General features: G+C 35.2%; 1 protein-coding gene across 1 annotated transcript in view; it reads right to left on the bottom strand.

Moving 5' to 3' along the window:
* The window catches only part of LOC122010373, a gene marked incomplete in the record, with an annotated part of 61,597 nt that overhangs the window by 4,710 nt on the left and 30,708 nt on the right, over positions 1 to 26,179 (bottom strand).

Genomic DNA, 26,179 nt, shown 5'->3' with positions numbered 1-26,179 from the left:
TGAAAAGTTGAAAACTATATAGAAAAACTTTAAAAATTTAAAAATAAGCATTTTGAAAAAAAACTCAAAAAAAACATGTTAATTAAACATAATGAAATTTAATCAAATAATGTTAATTCTGAAAAATTATTGGATAAGTAAATTTTATAATATTACATAATTTACATCCTTAATTTAACTTTAATACAATTAAAAAATATAATATAATTTGAATAGTATATTTCAATTCCTATGTTGCATGGATACGGATACGAGTATCATATCAGACATGACATGGATACAGCAATACGGAAAATTTTGAAAATATAAGACAATACTGCTAGGATATGATGATTTTTAAAAAATATAAAAATACTATATATATAGTATTAAAAATTAAAAATCCTAGAATATAAAACCATATTACATCAATCATAATATCCATTAAAAAAAACAAACATAACAAAATATAAAACACCAAATTCATCTTAAACAAGTAAAAAAATCAAAAAAAGAAATAATTTAGGACTTTTTAGGCCCAATGCATTTTAATTTATTTATTAATTAGTCCTCAAAATTTTATTATTTTTCAATGTAACCCTTGCAACTTTTAATTTTTGCAATTGAGCCCGAACATATCCGAAAGCGTGTCTCATCTGTGTCCTAACCATATCCGACTAGTCAAACTTTAAAAATGTCAATGACATGCTTTTTGCCCTATCCGGCATGTGTATTTGTGTGTCGTGTCCAACACTTCAAAAAAACAATTGTAATGTCCATGGACACCGTTCAATTCTTATGTACATGATTATTACATCTTAATATTAAAATTAAAATTAAAATATATACATATATTTGTGATCCGAAACTAATCTTTTAATCTTCCACTTAAGTTGCATACGTAGCTTCCTTCGGAAAGATCAAGATCAATGCACTTCTTGTTGGACCCCGTGGTGTTTTGATGTGATCAACCAAGTTGGTTAGGTCCTGCTTTGTGTTTGATCCCTGTGTCTGAGTGTGCAGGAGCTTAGGAGCACAGGAAGTCGAGCGGAAGACGCAGCTAGCGAGAAGAACGGCACGGGAAGGGAGCCGACGGGCTCGGTGCGTCCGAAGGACGAGAGAGCTGCGGAAGAGTACTCCGGTGGGCGTGAAGATCGTGCGCGGCGTTCGAGGGACGTTAAGCCGGGACGGAAGGTTGCTCGAGGAGAAGGCCGGGAATTGGGTTTGGGTGAGCCCTATTCCGTTTGGCCGCAATCACCCAAAAGATCGGAGCGTTGGAAGTCAAAGCAAGCTGGAAATGAAGCCAAGAAGCTGAGCTGCCAGCTTGAAGACGCCTTCAGCCAGGTTGAAGGCGCCTCCAGCTTGAAGGCGCCTTCGGATAGAGTTCTATCCGATCACTCGCTTAGAGGCGCCTTGGACCCTCGTTGGAGGCGCCTTGGAGCTACGAGATCAGATTTCCAGAGGCTATTTAAAGGCCCTGGAGCTAGGAATTTAATAACAACTCAAGCAATCATTGTGTAGTCATTCCTAGCAATAGTTCTAAGCTTCCAAAGTGTAAAAGGCTTCTCCGCCTTCAGAGAAGGAGAATTTTTCTACTGAGCTCTTCATCGCCCTGGATTAACAACCGTCTTGATTGTAACCAGGTTAACTCCCGGTCTTCTCTGTCTTTCTATATTTTCGTATTGCTTTATTAATTTATCACTATTGCACTAATTGAGTTGAAAGTACGAGGAGGGTATATTTCATTTTTTGTTTACAGCAATTCACCCCCCTCTTATCGGCCTCCGCTGCAGCTACAATTGATATCAGAACCTGATCGCCTCAGAAGGACTAACCGTCAACTGAAGCACTACGATCAAGACGATGGCCGGAGCGAACATCCATCCCCCGAAGTTCGACGGAGACTTCGCCACATAGAAGCGCAAAATTGAGGTATTTTTTAAAACCGAATTTGACATTCTTTTAATAATGAAATATGGCTATGCAGTTCCGAAAGATAAGGAGGAAAATACCTGGACGAAAAAGGAGCAAGCAGATTTTGTCGCCAACGGAAAAGCTGAATTCCATCTCCTCAGCGTTCTGCCACCTCAGGAGGTAAGTCGGATCGGAAGCTACGACTCAGCGAAAGATCTCTGGGAGAAATTCCTGGAGCTTCACGAAGGTACCTCTGAATCGAAGCTGGCGCGACGCGACATCCTCCGGACACAACTAACAAACCTCCGGATGAACAACGGCGAGAAGGTAGCGCAACTTCAAGCGAGAATCAAGGAGCTGATAACGCAACTAACGAACCTTGGAGAAGAAGTAACCAACCGGGATTCCATCCGATACGCGCTCAATGCCTTCCCGAGAACTCCAGAGTGAGCCTCCTTAGTAGATGCGTACTACATCTCTAAGGACCTCGAGGTAAGTACTTTAGAACAATTGTTTTCCACTTTTGAACTTCACGAATCTCGAGTTTCAGAGCCAAATGGAGTAGAGAAGACCGGTCAGAACATTGCCTTAAAGGCAAAAATGAACAGTTCTACTCCGAAGTCTCAGTCGACGAATCCGAAACGGCACTACTGGTAAGACGCTTCAATAAGTTTTTCAGTACTAATAAATTTAAATCGCAGAGGCATCATCGAAAGAAGAGGACGGTTCGTTGCTACAATTGCAACGAAGAGGGGCACATCAAAGATGACTGCCCAAAGCTAAAAAGAAAGGAGAAAGAAAGGGAAAAGTCATAATACAAGAAACCAGAACCCTCCAAGCACAAGAACCTGAAGGCTACCTGGTCAGATTTGTCATCCTCTGAGTCAGACATCGAAGAATTCTCGGGGTTAGCGCTAATGGGCAACCATCAGCCGGAAGAAGACTCAAGCACAAAAATGAGCATCGATGAAGGGAGAGGAACATCAGAAGAGGAAAGCAGCAGTGAAGGGGGAGCGTCACCAGATCAGGTAAGTAAGGTATGTAATCTAACCCTGACTCAATCCTTTAAATTTATTAAAGCTCTTTCTAAAGAATTAGATAAATTAGAAAAAGAAAATGAAAATTTGAAATCAAAAAATAAAAATTTTAAATTGAAAATTGAAAAATTGAAATCTGATGTATGCTTAAAGATAAATGTTTTTCCAAAATCAAAACTTAAAATTTATGGAAAATTAAACTGGTATATAAGGAAGCATCAGGGTCAACTTAGGAAAATTCCTAAGAATTATATACTCCCTAAATTTTTGACTAATCCTGTAGGAAGGAACCTTTATTGGGTTCCAAAATCTTTGCTGGTTTAAATTTCTCTTTTAGTTAAAAGCTTACAGTGAGAAAATTAAACATTGAAATTCTTTATGGAAGCTTTGTCTAAGGAAGTGGTTGTTGCTCCAATAACCAAGAAGGCCTAGTGCCTCGCCACGACCTGGAAGCTAAAATATTGAAAGAAAATGTTTAATTAACTTTTCTGAAAAAGCATTAAACAAGAATTAAATAGTGCTTTGAAAGTTTATCAAACATTTTTTTAAAAATAAACAAAAAATTTCTTTTACTTAGAAATTTTTCTTGAAAATTCTAACTTAAAATTTTTTTTTTGTTAGAAATCTTTTTTCCTGGAAAAAATTCTAGAAAACTTCATTTGACTTAGATTTTTTTGGGAGCATTCAAAAATTAAGTTTAACTTAGAAATTTTTTTTGTAAAAATTTACTTTTGCTTAGAAAATTTTTCTGAAAAATTCAATTTAACTTAGAAATTTTTTTTCTAAAAATTTATTTTTGCTCAGAATTTTTTCTACCTTAATAATTTGATTAGTATTCTCTTATTGGTACCCCATTTTTGTTGTGATCAAAGGGGGAGAGAAAGGTACAAGTTTAGTAGAAAGGTATAAGTTTAGGGGGACTTAGGAAAATTAAAATTTTACCTATTTTTTCAAAATGTGTTGCAATTTTATTTATTGCATAAGTTATGCTTAACTGGTTAGTTTAGTAATTTTTTCTTTAAAATTACTTTTTATGTCTATTTTTTCCCTAACTTGAACTTGGGTTGATGCACATCAAAAAGGGGGAGATTGTTGGACCCCGTGGTGTTTTGATGTGATCAACCAAGTTGGTTAGTTCCTGCTTTGTGTTTGATCCCTGTGTCTGAGTGTGCAGGAGCTTAGGAGCACAGGAAGTCGAGCGGAAGACGCAGCTAGCGAGAAGGACGACACGCGAAGGGAGCCGACGGGCTCGGTGCGTCCGAAGGACGAGAGAGCTGCGGAAGAGTACTCCGGTGGGCGTGAAGAGCGTGTGCGGCGTTCAAGGGACGTTAAGCCGGGACGGAAGGCTGCTCGAGGAGAAGGCCGGGAATTGGGTTCGGGTGAGCCCTATTCCGGTTGGCCGCAATCACCCAGGTTGAAGGCGCCTTCAACCCAGTCATTTCTACCGTTTGCCTTCGGATAGAGTTCTATCCGATCACTCGCTTAGAGGCGCCTTGGACCCTCGTTGGAGGCGCCTTGGAGCTACGAGATCAGATTTCCAGAGGCTATTTAAAGGCCCCTGGAGCTAGGAATTTAATAACTCAAGCAATCATTGTGTAGTCATTCCTAGCAATAGTTCTAAGCTTCCAAAGTGTAAAAGGCTTCTCCGCCTTCAGAGAAAGAGAATTTTTCTACTGAGCTCTTCATCGCCCTGGATTAACAACCGTCTTGGTTGTAACCAGGTTAACTCCCGGTCTTCTCGATCTTTCTATATTTTTGTATTGCTTTATTAATTTATCACTATTGCACTAATTAAGTTGAAAGTACGAGGAAGGTATATTTCATTTTTTGTTTACAGCAATTCACCCCCCTCTTGCCGGCCTCCGCTGCACCTACACTTCTACCCAAGGTTTAAAATTTCGACCCGTGCTGAGGTTTCGGTCCTGGACCGGAACAATACGATTTCGGTACCGTATCATGTCGTGCCGATATAATTTCAGTATTTTTTAAATATAAAATATATTAATTAAAAACTAAAATATTTAACATAAATATTTAAAAAAATAAACAAGATAAAAAATAATCTTTTAAAAAAGAAAAAGATATGAAAATAGATAAATAAATAAATAAAAAATTTATTATAATTTTTAAATTAAAATAAATGAAATATAAAATTAATTAAATAATTTTAGTAGGATTTAATAAAGTCTCTTTAGATTATCTCTATCATAGCTAGGAGTTGATTAAAATAATTAACCTAAGTTTAATTAAAAAAAATCTGAAATCCGACACCACTCGCGAGCCCGCACGACTTCGACGTTGTCGCGGGGTTGTGCGACCAGCCATGGCCGCGGGGATTGCGTGACTCCTTGGACGCGACCACGTTGGTCGTGCGACCCCTTTGCAGTAACCGCAAGGTCGCACGATGCCTCCGCGGCGGCAATGGAAGGGTTATGCGACCCCTCCGCTACTGTTGCAGGATCGAGCGACCCCTCCGCTGTGACCACGAGGTCGCGCAACATGTCGCACCTGTCGTGGATCTGGTGCCAGGGTCATGCTGATGCCGGTCACCAAGCGGAACGAGACGTTTTGCCCGTTTCGACCGTTTCGACACGGCACTTTAAACCATGCTTCTACCTTACTTACCATATCAAGGCAAGGTAAATGAGTTGAAAACCAATTATTCTTGACTTGGTCCCCCATTGTATCACTTTGACCAAACATGATGCATCTAGTCAATCCTTCAAGCATTAATGCATTTCTAATGAATCTTCCTTCAAGCAACTATTCTACTCATCCAAGTCCCTATTACCTGCACTAAAACAAGACTTGGACGCTCCTGTAGACATGAGAATTGGTAGTACATCACGACAATGGTAGCTAAAATCGAACACATTGATGCATGTTTATTCCACCAATTTAGTTTTCATAATCTACAAAATTGTCGATAAAAATTAAGCTCATTTACCTCATTACAAGTCCATTATTTGAGACTCCACTTAATTGACTACGACGAGTATTGGCATGACTAAAGTTTGATTAGAATATATTTCTGCCTTGATCTCCACAAGAAAATGGTAGCAGAGGTGGTGGAGTTGATTGGTGATCATACCTCTCCCATAGGAAATTAAATACATTTAATTCAATACTCTTCTAATTTTTGTTGAAAATTTTTAAACTCTAATTTTTCATAATACACAATTAAAAAATTACAAAACAGCAACTACAACCAAGTCTTATCCCAATATGTGGACATTAGATTCTATCCCCTATTATATCATCATTTATATTTAAATAAATTTTACTAGCCAAATCTTTTTTGATCTTTCTCATTTGATGTGCACATTAATCATAGTTTCACATCGTCTAACTAGAGTATTTATTAGTCGTTTAAGTACATATACATATACCATCTTAAAAGTATCTCCTAGAGTTTTCCCTCAATTTTCATCTTCTGCTCATGTGCTCAAATTATAGCCCAAAATTCAGCTTCATATAACATACCAAGTACAACGGTTGTTTTGTAAAACTTTCCTTAAAGTCTTAGCGGTACTTTAAAATCACAAAAAACATAACGCTCTACTCTATTTTCATTATCCTGATTGTATGCTATGTATTAGGATTCTATGTAAGAAATCTCTCAATCCCTCCATCTTTTGCAAAAATATTCTTAAATACCTAAAACTCTCAGTTAATGATAATTTGTCACCTCATATCTTAGCAATTTTCTCATTACGTCTAATATTGTTAAACTTAAATTTCATATATTCTATCTTTACTCTACTAAGTCTAAAACCTTTCACTTTTAGCGTTTCCCACAAAGATTCAAGTTTAACATTTACTCCTTCATGCGTCTCATCTACCAAAATAAAATCATCTGCAAATAATATATACTATGATACTATATCTTGGATGTATCCAATGAATTCATTCATGATTAGTGTAAAAAAATATGAACTTAAAATTGATCTTTGATGTAACCTCATCTTTATGAGAAATGTTTTGGTTAATCTGTCTAAAGTCTTCAATCTTGTCAATACATCCTTGTATGTATCCTTAATTAGTTCAATATACACTACGCTAATACCACTTTTTTCTAGAATTTTCCATATAAGGACTCTAAGTTTTTTTCTAGATCGATGAATACCATGAGTAAGTCTTGCTTCTATTCCTGATACTTTTCAATTAGTTGCATGAGAAGATGTATATCTTCTATTGTTGACCTTTCGGGCAAAAATACAAACTGATTTTTATCACTGTAATCTTCTTCCTTAGTTTTTTTCCTATTACTCTTTCTAAAAGATTCATGTTAATTTAATACTCTTATAATTTGCACAATTTTGTGCATTTGCTTTGTTTTTATATAAGAGAACTAGAATACTTAACCCCCCCCCACCCTCCCGCCCCCCCTTATCACACATTTTTTTCATTTAACTTTGTAAATCATTGAATATCTTATTTCGTTAAGCACTTCTATACCTTTATTGGAATATTATCTGGTTCAACTACTTTTCCATTGTGCATCAAATTTAAAACTTGTTCTACTTTTGAAGTTTAAATTCTACAATCAAAATTTAAATTTCTATACTCATTTGACCAACTTAAATTACCTAAGTTAAGCTGATCACCTAAATTTTCATTAAAAAATTAATAAAAATACTTATTGCATTGCTCTTTTATTTCCTCATCATTTATTAGTATCATATTACATTTTTATTTAATACATCTTATTTGGATAAGATGTATTGTCTTCCTTTATCTCCCTTTAAATATTCTATAAATATCTCTTTCCCTTTCTTTTGTATCCAATTTTATCCTAAATCTAAAATAATTGCAACAAAAACATTAAAATAATATTTTTAATTTTTTTCTAAAACTTCAATAGCTTAATGAAATAAATTATAGTATCTATATTTTTTTAAATAAATCAAGTACCACGATTAATGCATGATGCATCTAATGTGAACTTGGAGAATACACAACTAAGAAAAAAATTTGATTCGTACAAGAATAAAATAATCCAAAAATCACATGCATTTTCAACATGTTAGCTAAAAAAGTTTCCACCATCAAGATTTCTAATTGATCCTTAAACAGTATGGTTGCCGTAAGTATAAGGTAAGTCAACTTCCACCTATGTGGTACATTAAAATGTATTTTTTTATATTTAACATTCACACTTCTATATGTTTTAAAGTGTTGTGTTTTAAGAATGATAATTGGATAAACCTAACTGAATCTTTAATTTGTGCCACAACAACAACAACAACAACAACAACAATCAAGTTTTATCCCACTAGGTGGGGTCGGCTATATGGATCCTTTTACACCATTGAGCTCTATCTCCTACTATATTATCATCTATACTTAAATAAATTTTATCTTATTTTTTCTTGTTGCTAACCAAGTCTTTTTTTGTTTGTCTCTTCCTCATTTGATATACGTGTTTGTCATAGTTTCGCATCATCTAACTGGAGCATTTATTGGTCTTTTAAGTACATGCTCATACCATCTTAAATGTGTCTCTGGGAGTTTTCCCTCGATAAATGCAACTCCGACTTTCTCTCAAATGCTCTCATTTCTTATTTTATCCATCTTCGTATGTCCACACATCTACCTTAACATCCTTATCTCTACAACTCTCATCTTCTGCTGATGTGCTCGAGTCATAACCCAACATTCAAATCCATATAACATAGTAGATCTAACAGCGATTTTGTAGAACTTTCCTTTAAGTTTTAAAGGTACTTTACGATCACATAAAATATCCGACGCTCTCCATTTCAATCATCATATTTGTATTCTATTTAAGACATCTCTCTCAATCCCTCCATCGTTTTGAAAAACTGATCTGAAATATTTAAGCCTCTCAGTTTCAGACAACTTGTCATCTCCTATCTTAATAATTATCTCATTACGTCTAATATTGCTAAACTTAAATTTCATATATTCTGTCTTTATTCTACTAAGCCTAAAATATTTCCCTTCCAGTGTTTCCCGTCAAGATTCTAGTTTAGCATTTACTCTTCCACGTATTTAATCTTCCAAAATAATATCATCTGCAAACAACATACACCACGGTATTGTGTCTTGAATGTGTGCAGTGAGTTCGTCCATAATTAGTGTAAATAAATAAGACCTTAGAGCTGATTCTTGATGTAACCATATCTTTATTGGAAATACTTCAGTTACTCCTAAAATCTTTACTCTAGTTGTTACATCCTCATAAATAACTTTAATTAGTTCAATCTATGTTACGCTAATACCTCTCTTTTCTAGAATTCTCCATAAAATTTCTCAAGAACTCTATCATAAGTTTTTTCTAAGTCAATGAATATCATGCGTATGTCTTGTTTTTGTTCTCGATATTTTTCAATTAGTTGTCTAAGAAAATGTATAACTTCTATTGTTGACCTTCCCGGCATGAACCCAAATTGATTTTCAGTCACCGCGGAATCATTCCTTAATCTTTTTTCTATTACTTTTTCTCAAAGTTTCTTAGTATGACTCATTAGTTTAATACCCTATAGTTTGCACAATTTTATATGTCTCCTTTGTTCTTATACAAGGGAACTAGAGTACTTACCCTCTATTGATTTGACATTTTTTTCATTTTCAATATCATATTAAATAATTTTTTAAGGCATTCAATATCTTATTTCCCTAGGCACTTCCATACCTCTATCAGAAAATCATCTGGTCCAACAACTTTTCCATTGTGCATCCCATTTAAAACTTGTTCTACTTCTGAAGTTTGAATTCTATGATAAAAATTTAAATATCTATACTCATTTGACCTACTTAAATTACCTAAGTTAAGTTGGTCGCCTAAACATTCATTAAAAAGTTGATAAAAATATCAATTCCACAGCTCTTTTATTTCTCCATCGTTTACTAGTACCTTATTATATTCATCTTTAATATATTTTATTTGGATAAGATCTCTTGTCTTCCTTTCTCTCACTTTAGCTATTATATAAATGTCTCTTTCCCCTTCTTTCGTATCAAATTTTTGATATAATTGTTCAAAAATTTTATTCTTTACTTCATTCATTACTTTCTTAGCCTCTTTTTTGGCTATTGTATATTTTTTTAAGTTTTCTTCATTTTTACAAATATATACTTCCTTGTAAGTTGTTCGTTTTTTTTACACTTTCTTTTGTACTTTCTCATTTCATCATCAAGATTCCTTACTTAGTGGTGCATGTCCTTTGACTCACCGAATACACTCTTAGCTACTATTTTCAACTTTGATACCATCTTATCCCATGTCATATTAGAGTCACCGTATATTTCACCTAATACTTGTACTTCTATCTTCTTCTTAAATATATTTTGCTCCTCATACTTGAACTTCCACCACTTAATTCTAAGAGTCATATATATTTTCTTTCTATTAATACTATGCTTGAGATATATATCCAACACTACTAGCCTATGCTGGGTAATTAAGCTTTCTCTAGGGATGACCTTACAATCTTTACAAATCTTTACAAGTTTTGCCTGAGGCGGTGCTTTAACCAGTAACTCACCACTTTCCGCCACTACGCCTGGAACCGCTGCTGCCGTTCACCACCACAACGAGTCTGAACTCGTGGCCTAGGGCCGACAACGAGTCCGGAGGCGTTGCCCAGGCCTAGTAACCGCGACAAGCTCGGACGTATTGCCAAGGCCTGAAGACGCGTCTGGACGTGTCACGCAGTCCCAGCGACATGTTTAGACTCGTCGTGAGATCCTAGTGACAAGTCGAACTCGCGGCCAAGCCGAACCAGCGTACGCGAGTATGTTGTAAATTAAGGTTTAACTAAATAATTTTAAGTTAATAATTTGAATCAACTCCTAGCTATGTTGGAATAATTTAAATAGACTTAATTAAAGTCTAATAAAATTATCTCATTAAATTAATATATATACATATAATTATATTTAAATATTTGATTAAATTTTAAATTAATATATTTTATTAAAAATAAATATTATAAAAAAAAGGACAGCCCGGTGCACGAAGCTCCCGCCATGCGGAGTCCCGGGGAAGGATCCATTGTACGCAGTCTTACTCTGCTTTTTGTAAGAGGCTGTTTTCAGGATTCGAACCCGTGACCTTTTGGTCACATGGCAACAACTTTACCGTTGCGCCAAGGCTCCCCTTCATTAAAAATAAATATTACAACGAATAATAATTATTTATAATATTATATATAAAAATAGTTTAAAAAAATTCAACCGCCTAGGCGGCAGAGGAGGTAGGCGGTCAATGATCGTCACCACCTACTGTCATTTACAACACTGAACCTTTGCAAATCTTTTTATCTTTTTTCTTAATCATAAAAAAGTCAATTTAGGGTTAATTATTCCGACTTTTGAACATGAACCAAGGGTTCTTCTCTTTTCTTAAAAAATGCATTAACTAATATAAGGTCATATGCTATCGGAAAATCTAATATAGTTTTCCCTTATTTATTTCTTATTCCAAACTCATAACCCCCATGCACCCTATCATATTTCTCATTTTTCATTCCGACGTGCTCATTTAGATCTCCTCCTATTAAAATCATTTCGTTTAACGGAATGTTTTGTAATACCTCATCTAGGTCATCCCAAAACCTAGATTTGATGTCTTCATCTAATCATACTTGAGGTGTATATATGCTAATTACGTTAATAGTTTATTTCGCTCTATAATTTTATCCTCCTTTCTAACTACTCTTATAACTTCATCCTTTAATGAACTATATACAACAATACCTACTTCATTTCTTATTTTACTCCTTATGTATCATAACTTAAACTCAAGTTTTATATCTTCTGTCTTCTCTCCTACTCATTTTATCTCTTGTATACACAAAATTATAATTCTTCTCCTAAGCATTTGTATCTACTACCTTCATTGTTTTACTAGTGAGTGTTCCTCTGTTTCATATTCCAAATCTAAGATCATTAGTTTTCCTATAATATTTATTTTTATCCAATCTTACATATTTAACACTACGTTCAAGTTCTTGAGATGTAGCGGTCCTTACCGATACGTTGCAGTCGGGCCATGCAACACAAACCCTTGCATAGTTAACACTATACTCGAGTTCTCATGGAGATGTAGTGGTTTTTACCAAGACACTATAATCGGACCCTACAATGCATTCCTTCCGGGGAGCAACCTAGGATTAACACAATAGTTTGATGGATCCATTTATTGGACATTTGCCTTTACCTGAATTCAACATTGATCGACAACCTAACAAAACTCTTACCCTTTCTTATCCGAGCTTAGGACCAGTCATGGCAGACTTGAGTTAGGAAAATTTTTAGGGCACCAAGTATTTATTGATGTATAACTCTAAGAGAGATATGATTTCATGTAATAAATATTCTTCTTTTTGTGAAATTTAAATCTTTCTGAGCTTAAGTTTGTTTCCTATGCTACATCTTCACCTATCCCATTAGCATTGAGTTTCATCTCTTGTTCCTATGTTATCCTAAACTCCACACCCCACCCCAAAACACATAAAAAGTGTCCTATGATCTCCTTCCTTGTTACAATAGTGTACTTCACAATATGACATTGAAGGGGTAGATCGTAGCGATAGCCAAACAAATCGAATAACAGCAAGTGTCTATAATTATGTGCAAAGTTTTAAGAGGCAGTTTCAAACACTAGAAAGTCGGTCCATTACATAACGCCTAAGCAACAAGTGAGAGCCTAGGCAATGAGCATTAAAAAGAATATTAAAATAAAAGAATATATATAAACATTTTAATCAATCAGAGCAAACAAGTGATAATTGATTAGTAATTACTTAACAAGAACACATTATATCTCACATTGCCAAAAAAGAATAACAAAATAAAACATACAAGTAGATAACAATAATCAAATGACAATATATGTTCCCAATTAGTGTTTGATTTAAGTCAACCAATAATAATAATAATAATAATAATAATAATAATAATAATAATAAATAGGTGTTTTTAAGTGAAGTCACCAACACCTCTTGGGATGCCTAAGACACCTAAGTAGTCGACCTAAATCTCTTTTCAGAATAGCCACATAATGGGGGCTACTTAATCACTAGGTGTAATGTTTCTTTTTAAAAGTCCTATCATACAATTTTGTCTCTTCCATGACATGTATAAGAAGAGTAAACCATTTTTAACCATCCAGATATGCATGCACGCCAATATGTTCAAAATGACAACTAAATTATTCAATATTGTTGAAGTTCACAAATTAAGAAGCATAATTGGAAGACATTCTTGATGAAGTATATGAAAATTGTACTTAAATAGGACGGTTGATAAGATGCATAACCATGTTTTGTTTCATTGCAATCAAATAAATGAAAAAGTGCATATGAAGGTTGTTGTCGTGTGAGTTGATAGTCATGGATTCGAGTATTGAAAACAGGCTCTTGCATTGAAGGGTAAGATGGCGTATAATAAACTCTTTCCCGGGACCTGCATTAGTGGGAGCTTCGTGCACCAGGTAGGGCTGCCTTTTTATTCAAGCCAAATCTCGCAAAACATACTACAGTAATAACTCGATGGTATTGCTTAGAAAAAATAAAACCCTTATTTCTTCCAGCAACATATAGAATAAAATGTCAATTAGTGAAAACCAAAGAACACCAGAAGATGCCATGTCATAGTAATCCAAAAGCTTTTTTCAATAAAAAAATCATTTATTCAGAATTCACCTGCTTTGCTGTGATTTCAAGTGTCATTTGTACAAAAGCCTTATCAAGATCATCTTTATCCAAACCAATCTGATTATAAGTTAAACAATAGACATGAATAAGAAATTAGCCTAGATATTTAAAGAAACACTTTATAAACAAGTGAAACCATCTATGAGATGGAAGAATAAAAATAGTCAGTTGGTAAGGTTTCGTCTTCAACTTTGCATTTTGTTCACTGTTCTTGTTATCATTGCCAACCTAAGTTTCTTGAAATCAGATAATGTTGTATTCAACAGGAGTGTTGATGAACATGGCATGTGGATTTGCATGTGCAACCATCTATTTCTATAAAACTCTGTAGTCAACTATTGTCATTGAGCATTAATGTCCATCATGGTTATGGAGGGGATAAAGAGTCTAAGCACAAGAATTGCCACTAGAGTCATTTATGAAATCATAGAAATATAGAGGATAAAACCATTGAATCTAATAAATCTTACCATTCGAGCACGCAATGTCCGAATTCTAGTCACAGGTTCAACTAATTCCCAGTAAACTGAATTCCACATTGCATCCCTCCGCTTGATTTCATTCTTCAAGGTCTTCAATATAGTAACAATAAATGAATAGAACTTCTAGGCAAATATTACAAAGGATACAAAGAGATCCATAGAGGGAAAAAGGAACTTACAGAATACATCTTTTCTGTAACAAGTTTTCTTAAAGATGAAGTGTCTCCATTTGCCAATGAAGTGTTAATCTGAAAAGATAAAGAAAGAGATCGAGCTATTACTTAAACATGCATGTCCAAGCATCAGCGTGAAGATCACACTTTAAAATGAAAACAAGCCTGATAGAAAATTAAGCCATAAATTCAAAATTCATAAAATTTCAGCATGTCCATAACCAGAAAATTCATACAGAGAAAAAACATCAAATCAACTGCTACATATACTTTGTCGTCCAATAAGGAAGTATGCTGGCGTCAACCATTTAAGCTTGTTGAAAAATTAGTTGAACCAAAACAATTTAGAAAAAGTAATAAGGAACCGATAACAATACTCAGATCATATTGTGTATGTAGACAAACCAATAATTCATGAGAAGCTGACAACAAGAACCAAACTTATAAACAAATTAGGATATGGTACTTGAATACTGTCTTACGTAAGAAACCTTTGCCTAGCAATGGTTAACTGTCCTGTAATTTAAGAGACAATTAGACAAACCTATAATTCACGAGAAGTTGACAAGAACTAAATTTATAAACAAATTAGGATATGGTGCTTGAATACAGTGTCTTATGTGAGAAACCTTTGCTTAGCAAAGGTTAATTCTATTGTATTGGGAAATTAAGCAACAATTAGTCTTGAATATAACACCTATTACCCTCACATATAGTAATTGGTCTAAACTAGGGATTAAAATTTCATTCTATGTCAGACAAAACTTCTCATTTAGTGGGTCAATCAGCACACAATACATGCTCAAGGCAACCAAACCAAACAACAACATGGAGACAACTTCACGAGACTCCTATGATAGCAGTGGTGGCTTCTGCATCACAGCGAAGACCTCCACAAGATTAACAAACAGCATAATAGCTTTGCTTGAGATCGTTAGGGATTTCATTCAAGGTTGGCAAAGAAATCACAAGCTTCTGAGACTTCCGCGAGCTTTTAAGACACATGCGACCCCTTCTTGAGCTCCTGAGATGCATGCAACCATTCAGCAATCGCTTCAATCTAGTAAGGCACATGCGAATACTTCTGAGACCCTCCTCGACTTCATCGCACAACCTCAAGGTACTCCTAGTGCCTTCTTCTTGTGTTCTATAGAGATGTTTCATATGTTTTTCTCCTCTATTCATCTCTCCTCTTTTGTTGTTTGTCTTTGGCACACATCAAGCACCGCACTCGGCAACAACAGCACATCTCAAGCCAACTGAGGACCAAAACCTCGACTCAACTCAAGATATTAAACCTTGGAGTAATCGTGATGGCATCAAATCATTTCCTAAGTTGGAGCGCCTATACAACTTGTTTACCCATGTGGATCAACATGAGAAAAGAGGAGAGCTCCATTTACGAGGAGCTCTTCTTCATTTACACCGCAAAAAAATACTACAAAGAGGAATCAAAATCGTTCTTCATGGACAACACTATAGTAATAGAAACTTGAATAAAATCTCCAATTTACCATCAACATTAGCAACTAGCGGATGTAAAAGTAGTTGTAACAATTGACTGGCAACTGCAATGAGCTAGGAGTGTAGCTGAGATTAATTATGTCGAGCTACGGGGAAGATTGCCCAAGCCAAGGGGATGACATGAGTGATTAGGCACTTGACTACGTCAAGGGGTGATCCAGTGGATGGGCAAGTGGTTGTGGAATTTGATCAACAACTAGGACAGGTTAGGAGTGTAATCGAGGGTGACTATGGTACACTTGACTGATGGATTTGTAGTTAAGTTACACTCCACCTTCAATGTGGTGATATAGCTAGCCTCATTCTAATGTATCAATTGTCAGCTTATGTGGAGAAGGTATGTTAGGCTATGACATGCTTCCTTGTGAGCAACATTCAGCAGTTGTCAAATTAAATGGAAAGAAACCAATTTAATCCATAACCTAGAGAGATCTGCCTAGACTCCAGAGGAAATAAAATGTTACATTGTGCTTATATTATAAGTATTTTACACTATAATCATGAATATTTTTCACCAAAAAGAAAAAAAGAAAAAAAAATAATGAAAAAAAAAGATTTGCAAGTGACACAACAATCAGCAAAATGTTAAATTTAAATTGTCTTAAAATTGCATATGGTTTCAAGACAAGAAAGCATGGCTTACTACCATAATGCATGCAAAACTCTAATTCTTCCTTCAATAGTGCAAGCCCCTGAGCCATGCTTATGAAAGAAACTATCAACATGATAGATCTGAAGAATCACTATTATCCCCTGCCCATTCATGACTTACTAAACAATCACCTCCACATGTAGACCTACCCATGGTTTGAAATTTCATATTGTGTCGGGCAACACAGTCGAAATGTATTTATTTTGATAAATTATCAAAACTTGATACTACTCAGCACACAACAAAGAAAATCCATCCTATATAACTGTGTCAATCATATCAATAAGTATCATATCATATTGACATTCGACACCCCTAAACAGGTTAAAAAAATGCATCTATATGAATTGAAATGTCGTAACAATTTAATGTTAAAATTGTATCATTCTAAATAGAACACAAAACTTAGATATATAGTCATATTGTCTTCTTCTTTTTCATCTCTTTCCTTTTTCCCCACTAATTGTTCATCAGCATCACACATTGAAACGCAGTAGTACCGAAATAGTATCATTCTAGACAAAGCGTGAAAATTCAAAATTTTAAACCTTGGACCTACCCTTTGTAGAACTACTCTAGATTGAGAAATGGTTTTACTTTATGTAATAGGCCTCTATTTGTATTTTGTATTATCTTGTTACAGCTTTGCAAAATATCTCAAATAGGTCCTTCAGCACCCTTTCTTGAGTTGGTTAAAAGATATTAGAAAATCATAGTTTATTATAGATATATTTGATTCTACAGCCATTTAACAAGTTAGACAACATCTGAGATCATCAAAACAAGCAAATGAACTTGTTAGATTGCATTTTTTTTCTCTAAGAAAGTAAGTTATTCCTATGGTTTATTATTTTATAGAAGACAAGATTAATGACAATGAGCATTATAGCCAGATTATCACAATATAAGTTCATTATTTTATGCTATGTTCCTATGTAAAAATTAGTCAGCCTTATATTCTACCTCTAGACTTCATCTAGCCGCCATGGTCTTTCCAAAACACCATATTGTCCAAGGGGAAACCTACCCAATTTGTATTTGTGTATGCTATAATTAGTATAAGACCACAATCATGATATAGGAGATTCTTCTTAGAAGCGTCCTTAAATACTGAAGAATTTATAGAGTTGTCTTCCAATGGTGTTGGCATGAAAATAAAAAATTAGCTACTCACACTAATAGCAAATGAGATGTCAGATCTCTAATCAAATTTACCAACTAATCTCCAAATTTAGTATGCTTGAAGAAGCTTGGATACTAGCTAAATTTATTGGCACTCTTATTAACCCAAACTATCAAAATAATAAGAGTGCTAACAAATATAGTTGATAGTATCCAAGCTTCCTCAAGCATACAAGTACATGTTTGTCGTGAGATATAAATGGTCCCTATTAATAAGCATCCTCTATAAGTAGAAGGTACTTCAAATCACTCAAACCCTTGATTCTAAAGTGTTAGTGTAGAGGTATAAGTTAGGGACCTAATTGTCAATATCATATATTCCAATGTGTAATTGTACAATTACAATAATGAATATGGGTATAGGTGGAGGAGATTCCTCTACCAAGGGGTGAGAAAGCTTGATAATTTCCCTTTTAACCTTAAGACAGTGTCACAGCTGTAATGGTGATACCCAATTCATCTATACCACATGACCATCATTGATGTCTTCACACCATGGCCTTCTCAATCATTGTTGATGGCTCCACATCATGACTTATTCTTGTGCAGTTTGAGTTTGATATCACCCTCCACTTTGTGTGTGCAATCTCTAAGTTTGCACAGATTGTTGATGAGGATTTATATCATGCGACTTCAAGCGTCAATAATTAATGGGCAACACCTCCCCTTTTGGATGCACCTATGAACAACTTTATCAGACCTTGTTGTACCATTCTTCAATAGAGAACAACATCTTGTTCATGCACCTATGGTCAGTAACCTCTCGAGCCCAAGTTGTTCCTTTCTTTGACATTGAAAGGTGTCTTTGTTAAGTTGAAGACCTAAATATGAGAGACATTTTTCAGGACTATGGTACAATTAGCAATCTATTCTAATTGTGGCAATTAGACACCTAGATGAACTCACACATTAGTCAATATTAAACTTTTACTACTAATCTTAAAATCATCTGTTAAATCACTTCAAATGTTAAGATCATATGCCTGATTCCACTTAAAACAAACTCGCCCTAACAATGTAGTTGCAATTGAAGGACCTCAAGGCAATAGGGGGCATCAGCAAGGTCATGGAGACCATTCTAGTGGATAGGATAGGCTTATATGCTTCCACTATGGGAAATTTGGGATGTCAAAGATTTCTTCTACTCTTTTCATGAATATTCAACTAGTCATTACTTACCCACAATATGTGGCACGGTTAAAAACTGATTCCTAAGATAGTTCCATTTGCTCACATCTGTTCCAGTTTAGTCTTGGTAGCAATATTGTAATTTTTATAATTTTTACTGAGGGATATTCCAGCTTTCTTCAATACTAAGCTACTGCCAGCACCTCATCCTAGTTAGTTAGCTTAACTCTATATAAAATTACACCAATTTTACTTATGTCATACATCTAAATCATTCTCTTGAATTCCATATTCAAATCACTAAGCACATTGTTGTTAACATCTTATATTCCTCTAACCTTGCACCACATTTATGTCCTAATGTCATACTAATTAATGGGACTCATTCAATGCATAAGAGCATTAGAAATATTAGTATTTCACTTGCATTATCCTTATCCTCTATATATTTTAATTTAACATCACCAATATTTTCATTCAAGATTCAAGGACAAGAAAAGTAATTGGTGTAATGCATAAGTCTTACAGAATTTACCAACTACATAATACTATAGGATCGATGCGCACTAGAGGAGAGGTGAATAGTGCTCGTTTTCAAACTTTCGAAAGATAGGCAGCGGAATAAAGAAGACAAACGATTGCAAACACACCAAGTTTTATTTGGTTTGGAGCATGTGACGACTCCTACTCCAAGGCCCGCACTTGTTGAGTGGTTTCGATGGACAATCACTAATCAATTGCAAAGTTTACAAATACAATAAGATTTAAGTACATGCACTTTGAAACGTAAATAATACCGACAACTTGAAGAATCAAATCTTTAGCGCAGTCATCGTCGGAGCATCTTTCAAGTGTCGAAGAGGCGTTTTCTAAGCAGCACGCAAAAGCAAAAGTTGTTAGGAAATTTGTTTTTAAGCCACTGGTCGAAGCCTTCTTTTATAGCCTGTTCCAAGCGCCTGGATCCCCTCCCGGGCGTCTGGACCGTGCTGACGTGGTGTTCTCCTGTCAAAAGTTGATCGACAAAAGTTATCGACTTCCGAGCTCTCGAACCGTGACGTAGGCTTGTCCAATCCTCGCGCCCCATCTCGGCGAACAAATGATATTTGGCGGTTCGGGCACCTGGAGCAACTCCGGGCACCCGGACTCCTTCCGGGGGCCAGGCGCCCGGACCACCTTTTTCTGATAACTTCTTTTCCTACAAAACAAGGTTAGTCCAGGCAAATAATATGTAAAGAATGATAAGAATTGACAGTCTTCAGACTGTCTTTGGATTGTCCGATCCTGATTTAAAGTTTCGCTGAAACTCTAGATCGGACCGATGCCTACTGTTCCCTCTTCGGAGAACGCGTCCTCACCTACTCCTCTCAGGAGAAATTACCTTTTGCCAGACCGGTCCTCCAGACCATTTGGACTTTTGCTCAGCATCCAAGACTTCAGAACTTCATGTTGAACGTCCGCTCCACGACCCATCCAATCTTCCACCTAGTGTCCGTAACCACTAGGAATGTAAAGTCCTTGACTCTAGGATTTCGCCCAAAATCCTCAACCCACAAAGACTTCGCCCAGTCCCCCGGATTAGGACTTCGTTGTCTAACCGTAGCTAGGACTTTCCATAACCTAAGATTACTATCCCCTAGAACCTAGAGTTGCCTCCCCCTAAAGTTTTCCACCTGCCTAGGATCTACTAGGACTTTTGCCTAAGAACACTTAGGACTTTCCTGCAAACTCATTTACACTTGTTATATAACAAGATATTTTAACTTTTAAACCCTTTGCCATGATCAAAATATAGATTCGATCATCTGGTGCTCCCTGCACCAACAAATACGCCATCATCTTTTACTCTTCTAGCGGCCTCACCAGCTATTCAAATACACAATCATCATGGTTATCATAATCTTGAGTTTAAAACAAATGGATCCTAATTTGTATGTTTTTTGTGCATTGAGTGTTAGTCAAGTCATTTAGAGTAACATGTAAAGTTGTCATTCCTCAATAAAGTGTCCATAAGTGCATCTTGGCGCATATTACTTCGATTCATTCTAATGTTGAATCTACTTTGCTTATACAAACACATGCTCCCCACTCATTCTGGGTGATGCCATCCTTATTTCATGCTCCCTTGTCAATTGCATATGATCCTCTCTTCTATTCATGATAAGGTTCCTTCCTTACCCCACGAGTTGGGGCAGTCGGTATTTGCATAGGTGTTTGCTATAATAAGATTTAGGGTCAATTCTCACCGGACGCAAAATATCTCGTTGGATGTCTGCTGCTGCGCTAGGGCAAAATGCTCCTGTGATTTACCTGCCTACATCTTGCCATGGGGTCGAGGATACTGGGTTATTTGAGGTGAGCCAATAATAAGGTTCCTTCCACCATTCTTTCCTCGTGGTGCTCTTTATTGTCCCGTAGGTGTTTAGAGATACCTCGCTTATCCCTTGGACAAAACAAATTATTCCAAATCCATTACATGTGTTGTTTTTGGCTACTCCTATCTCTAAAATGACTATATATATATATATATATATATATATATATATATATATATATATATATATATATATATATATATATATATATCCTTATTTTTTTAAGTAGATGACATGTTTATTATCCATTGTCCATTCTCATCACTTGCCACCATAGTTCAGAGTACCGCCCAAGACACAGACATAAGAATAATTGATCACTTCCACAAGACTCTCTAGCCCTCTGATTGCTTATTGTTGTCTCAAATTCTAATTTGAATTTTTCTATTTCTCGTTGCGAAGCTACTCAACACTATTCTACTTTACACTCATTTTGTCACTCAATCCTATGCTACACCAATTATTTTACTTTCTTATCCTCATTGTGTCATTCATTTTTAGGATACAAGCAAGATGGTTGAAATGGAGAAGACTTGTTCTTTGTAATCATAAGGTACCTTTAAAACTTAAAAGGAAAATTCTAAAAACGACGATTAGACCTACTATGTTATAGAAGCTTACTATTAGACTATGAAACCAGCACACGTGAAAAAATGAGAGTAGATGAGGTTGTTAAAGTGTATGTGCGGATATACAAAGATGGTATGATAAGAAATGAGAACATTAGAGAGAAAGTTGGGGTTCCACCTATTGAGGGAAAACTTCGAGAGACACATTTAAAATGTTATGTTCAAGTACTTAGGTGACCAATAATAATAAAACAGGATAAAATTCATTTAAATATAGAAGATGATATACTAGGGAATTAAGCCTAATGGCGTAAGAGGATCTATAGTTGACCCTACTTAGTGGAATAAAGGCTTAGTTGTTGTTGTTTTTTATGCTCTTGAGCTTCAAAGTGAATTTCTTAAATTATCCCAAAGGCTCTTTCTAATCTAGGTAGATGACAAGTCATAGCTAACAGGATGGATTCTCTCCACTCTAACAACATTTGAAAATTAGCTTTTTTTTCTACTGAAAAAGATGTTGCAAGTGAACCTCCACCATTAGATGTACTCTTGATGGTGTTCTGCACTAGCTCAAAAATTGCTTGCTAGTTATGAGATACACACAACTTTATAGTGTGGACCATCTTGAAACTTTCTCCTACGACTAAAGATCAGTTACATTTGTCTCTTTTCTCATATTAGCAAATATCTTTCATTAGTCCCTTCATCAATTGTAGTATCAAGGACTCTTGCATCTGTAGTGATCTTATTGAGGATATATATATATAGTGTAACTTACACAGATTGTTATTCAAGAAGTGACTAACCAATGTGCAAATCGAAGAAATAATTGTATAGGTTAAAGCAATCTCCAAGAGCTTGGTTTAAAAGATTTAATAGTGCGGGTTTTTGCTACTCAAAAAGTGACTAGCTAGTGTTCAAGACTAATAGTAATTCCAATTGGATCACATAACTAAAAGACTACCTACTCATCATTTTTAGATTAAAGAATTGAAAGAACTCAAATACTTAGTCAGTATAAAGGTTGTCCACTCATGAAGAGATACAAATATCTTGAGATTTATTTAATGCAAATATCTTACACAGAAAACATGAGTATGTATTTGGCATGCTTAAGAAGGTGGATATACTAGGAACCAAAAACAATTCACAATCACATAGACCCTCATGAAAAGGTAGCCACTATTTAATCTAGGAAAGTATAAAAGTTTGATAAAGAGACTAAACTACCATGCCTACCATCTAATTTACAATTAGTGTTATCCATTATTAAGATCCTAATAGCACAATCATTGGGAGGCAATCTTGGAAATTCTATAGTACCTTAATAAATGCTTCGGTGAAAAATCGAGAAAATTATGTTTTCGGACATGTAATTTGTACTTGTGTCAATTTTAATCCTGTTATGAGTCAATTTACGTTCTTAGTCCTCTAACTTGTAATATTTTTCAATTTCAATCCTTTTTCGCCAAAATTAAAATTTTTTACCAGAAAATACCTAGTTGGTGGTCAGAATCAAAAAAGTCACATGAGTCAAAAAAAAAAATCAAAAATCCTAAATTTAATTTACAACAACATTTTCCGATAGAAAATTTTAATTTTAGAGAAAATGGATTGAAATTGAAAAATATTACAAGTCACAGGACTAAAACTGTAAATTGACTTATAATAGGATTAAATTGAAATAAGTGCAAATTACAGGACCGAAAATGTGATTTTCTCGTGAAAAATCTCTTGAAATTTTGAGTACAATTAATATTGATTGGGCAAGTGCTCCCCTAGAAACACGATCCATATCAACTTATTGCATTCTTCTAATACAGGTAACCTAATTTATTGGAAGTGCAAAACATAGACTATCATAGCCAAATCAAGTGTAGAGATGGAGCAAAATGCTATCATCACAATATGTGAGTTAGTCTAGTTCAAACAATTGATGATCAAGTTGATATACTCCCATAGACAAAGTTGTATTACAACAATCAAGCTATCACATTAATCCAATGTTCCACAAGAAGATGAATCATGTAGAGAGTAATTGTTAATTTATTTGAGAGACTATGTAATCCAATAAAAACCTCGTTTATCAGCTCTATTGGTTAGTTAGCACTTTTGCTAACCAAGTCCTTAACAAGTTCTCGAATCAAAAATATCATCAATAAGCAAAGTTTTCATAATATCTTTGAACAAACTTGTGTAATTGTTATAGGAACATAGTTGCAAACCCTTTGTATTCCAAGATGTGAACAATTTCCATATTAACGTTATGTATGCTCCCAATTTTGCAACTCCTACGGATGTCAATCACTAACAAATGAAAGCACATCATCTACATAAACAATGATAAGAATATATTTTCAAAAATAAGAGGTTAGGTGAAACACAAAATATTTGATATAATCCTAACCATACCAAATTGAAGAAGAGAAGAGCTTACACTCTACCCAGATATTTCAGCCTGTATAGAGAATTTCTCAATTTGAAAACAAGGCATACTCTCCCTAAGCCACAAACCTAGGAGCTTGGTTATGTTACTCCTTGATAAGATCAATGAAAAAAAAAAGGAAATCTTATCATTCATCCAGTGAAGTGGTTATTGGAACATAGCTACCATGGTGAGAGGGTCAGACTAAAGCAATTTTAAGTATAGGAGAAAAAGTGTCAATATGGTCAACGTCAAATAGAGTATATTCTTTTGCCACCATTTGAGTTTCTATCTTATCCACAAACAAAACCGCATTGGATGTTTTAACAATGAGAAGTATAGTGGATCGTATGGGAGATTACGAGCTAAATCCCAAATGCCACTACAATACAAAGTTACTTTTCATTACCATAGTTTACCCCGAACCTAGATTAGTCAGCCCATCGTGGATAATATTCATTATTTGAACTTACACCAAAGGAAATAAAAAATGAAAAAATAATATTAAAACAAGGAATCTAAACAGAGAAAAGAGACTGCAAGGTTTTGCCCTTACGAATTGCTGATGATACTCCCCTTAAAAAGAGGTCTAGATAAAAGGTAGGATTTCAGTTATTAAAAGTTCTTGCAAAGAAAGCATGCTCAGATCTTGGCTTGTGGTAGGTTTCTAGTGGTTGTCTCTGGTGGTGGCATTTCAACAACAAAAGTGTGGTGGGCCCACAACCAGTAGGTTCCAATATTTAACATGGTTTTAAATACAAAGTAGATGAGGATATTATTTTAGGTTCTTGTAACTAGGGGAGAGCATAGTTCAGTATATTGATTTGGTAAGAAAAATCTAAACCACAACGAAAATTTGAAAAAACTAAACTGAAATCAACCGAAATTTTTCCAGTTAATTTCAAAAGAAACCAAAATCATTAGTTTAGTTTGGTGTGAAACCAATAATTAGCATATATATATCAATAAAAAACAATTAAAAATGTATTCAATGAAAGGTTTCTATTGAAAAAAAATAGCATAGTAAGTTTATTTAAACAATGAACACAAGACAATAATCATATGCTGACGATACCCTCAGCCCTTATGGTTGAGGTTATCTTACAATAACTTGACGCTAACTATTGAGCTCTATGCCTCGCTTGCTTGCGAGAGCTCTCCCTTTGTCGCCCCCCCTCTTCATCCGTGAGGTCCTCTCTCTTGCCTTATCCATAGATAAGAATGAATGGGTAGACAGTTGAGGTTCTTGTGTTTAATCAGGTCTTTGTCTCCCTTTTGTTATCTTCAGCCCCTGGTGGATTTTGTGGGAGCAAGCTACCTTTCTTTGATCCACTTTATCGAGCAGCAAGGAGAATGAAAAAAGGCAAAAGATGGTGGCTGTGATAGGTTGGAGGGTCTTACGTGGCAAAGCGAACTCTTCTATCGTGTAGCATTTCCTCTGGCTCAGTAGCTGCACCCCCTGGATCCATCGTACTAGAGCGATCCGAGAAGAACGATTAGGGTCATATTCAATCCTTTCTACAATGCCAATAGACGATGTGCTTCATTTTAGGTCAATTTTTCGCAGCAATCGCTTCAATCCACCCCCTCAGTTTTAAACAATGAACACAAGAAACCAATAATCATATGAGAACACAGTAGCATAGTTATGCATGCATGTGTATTTGTATAAAACCTTAACATCTCAGTTCGGTTTGGTTTATCCATCTAGGTTCAAACTAAAATCAAAGCAAAACCAATAATTTTATCTAGCTCACAACCCAAAATCAAATTGATAAATCAAGAAACTTGAATGTCTTGGTTTGGTATATTGGTTTCAAGTATAGATGCCTCCTTTAATATTTTCTGTCATTCATCCACTATGTCAGCAATAAAGAAGTAATAAGCCATATACAACAAGAACTTGGCAGCTGAACAGCATACAAGAAAATATCTTCAGATTACTTAGGGAAAGGGCTCATGAGACAAAATTGCATGGAGGAATAGAAAAGAATGTTGGGGCAGCATACCTCCTTGTACAATCTCAAAGCATGTTGATAGAAAAGCTTCCTTGAATA

The sequence above is a fragment of the Zingiber officinale genome, chromosome 8A (assembly GCF_018446385.1).
Source record: "Zingiber officinale cultivar Zhangliang chromosome 8A, Zo_v1.1, whole genome shotgun sequence".
NCBI lineage: Eukaryota > Viridiplantae > Streptophyta > Magnoliopsida > Zingiberales > Zingiberaceae > Zingiber > Zingiber officinale.
Note: the sequence above shows the minus strand (reverse complement) of the source record. Positions and strands in the feature narration are given on the sequence as shown.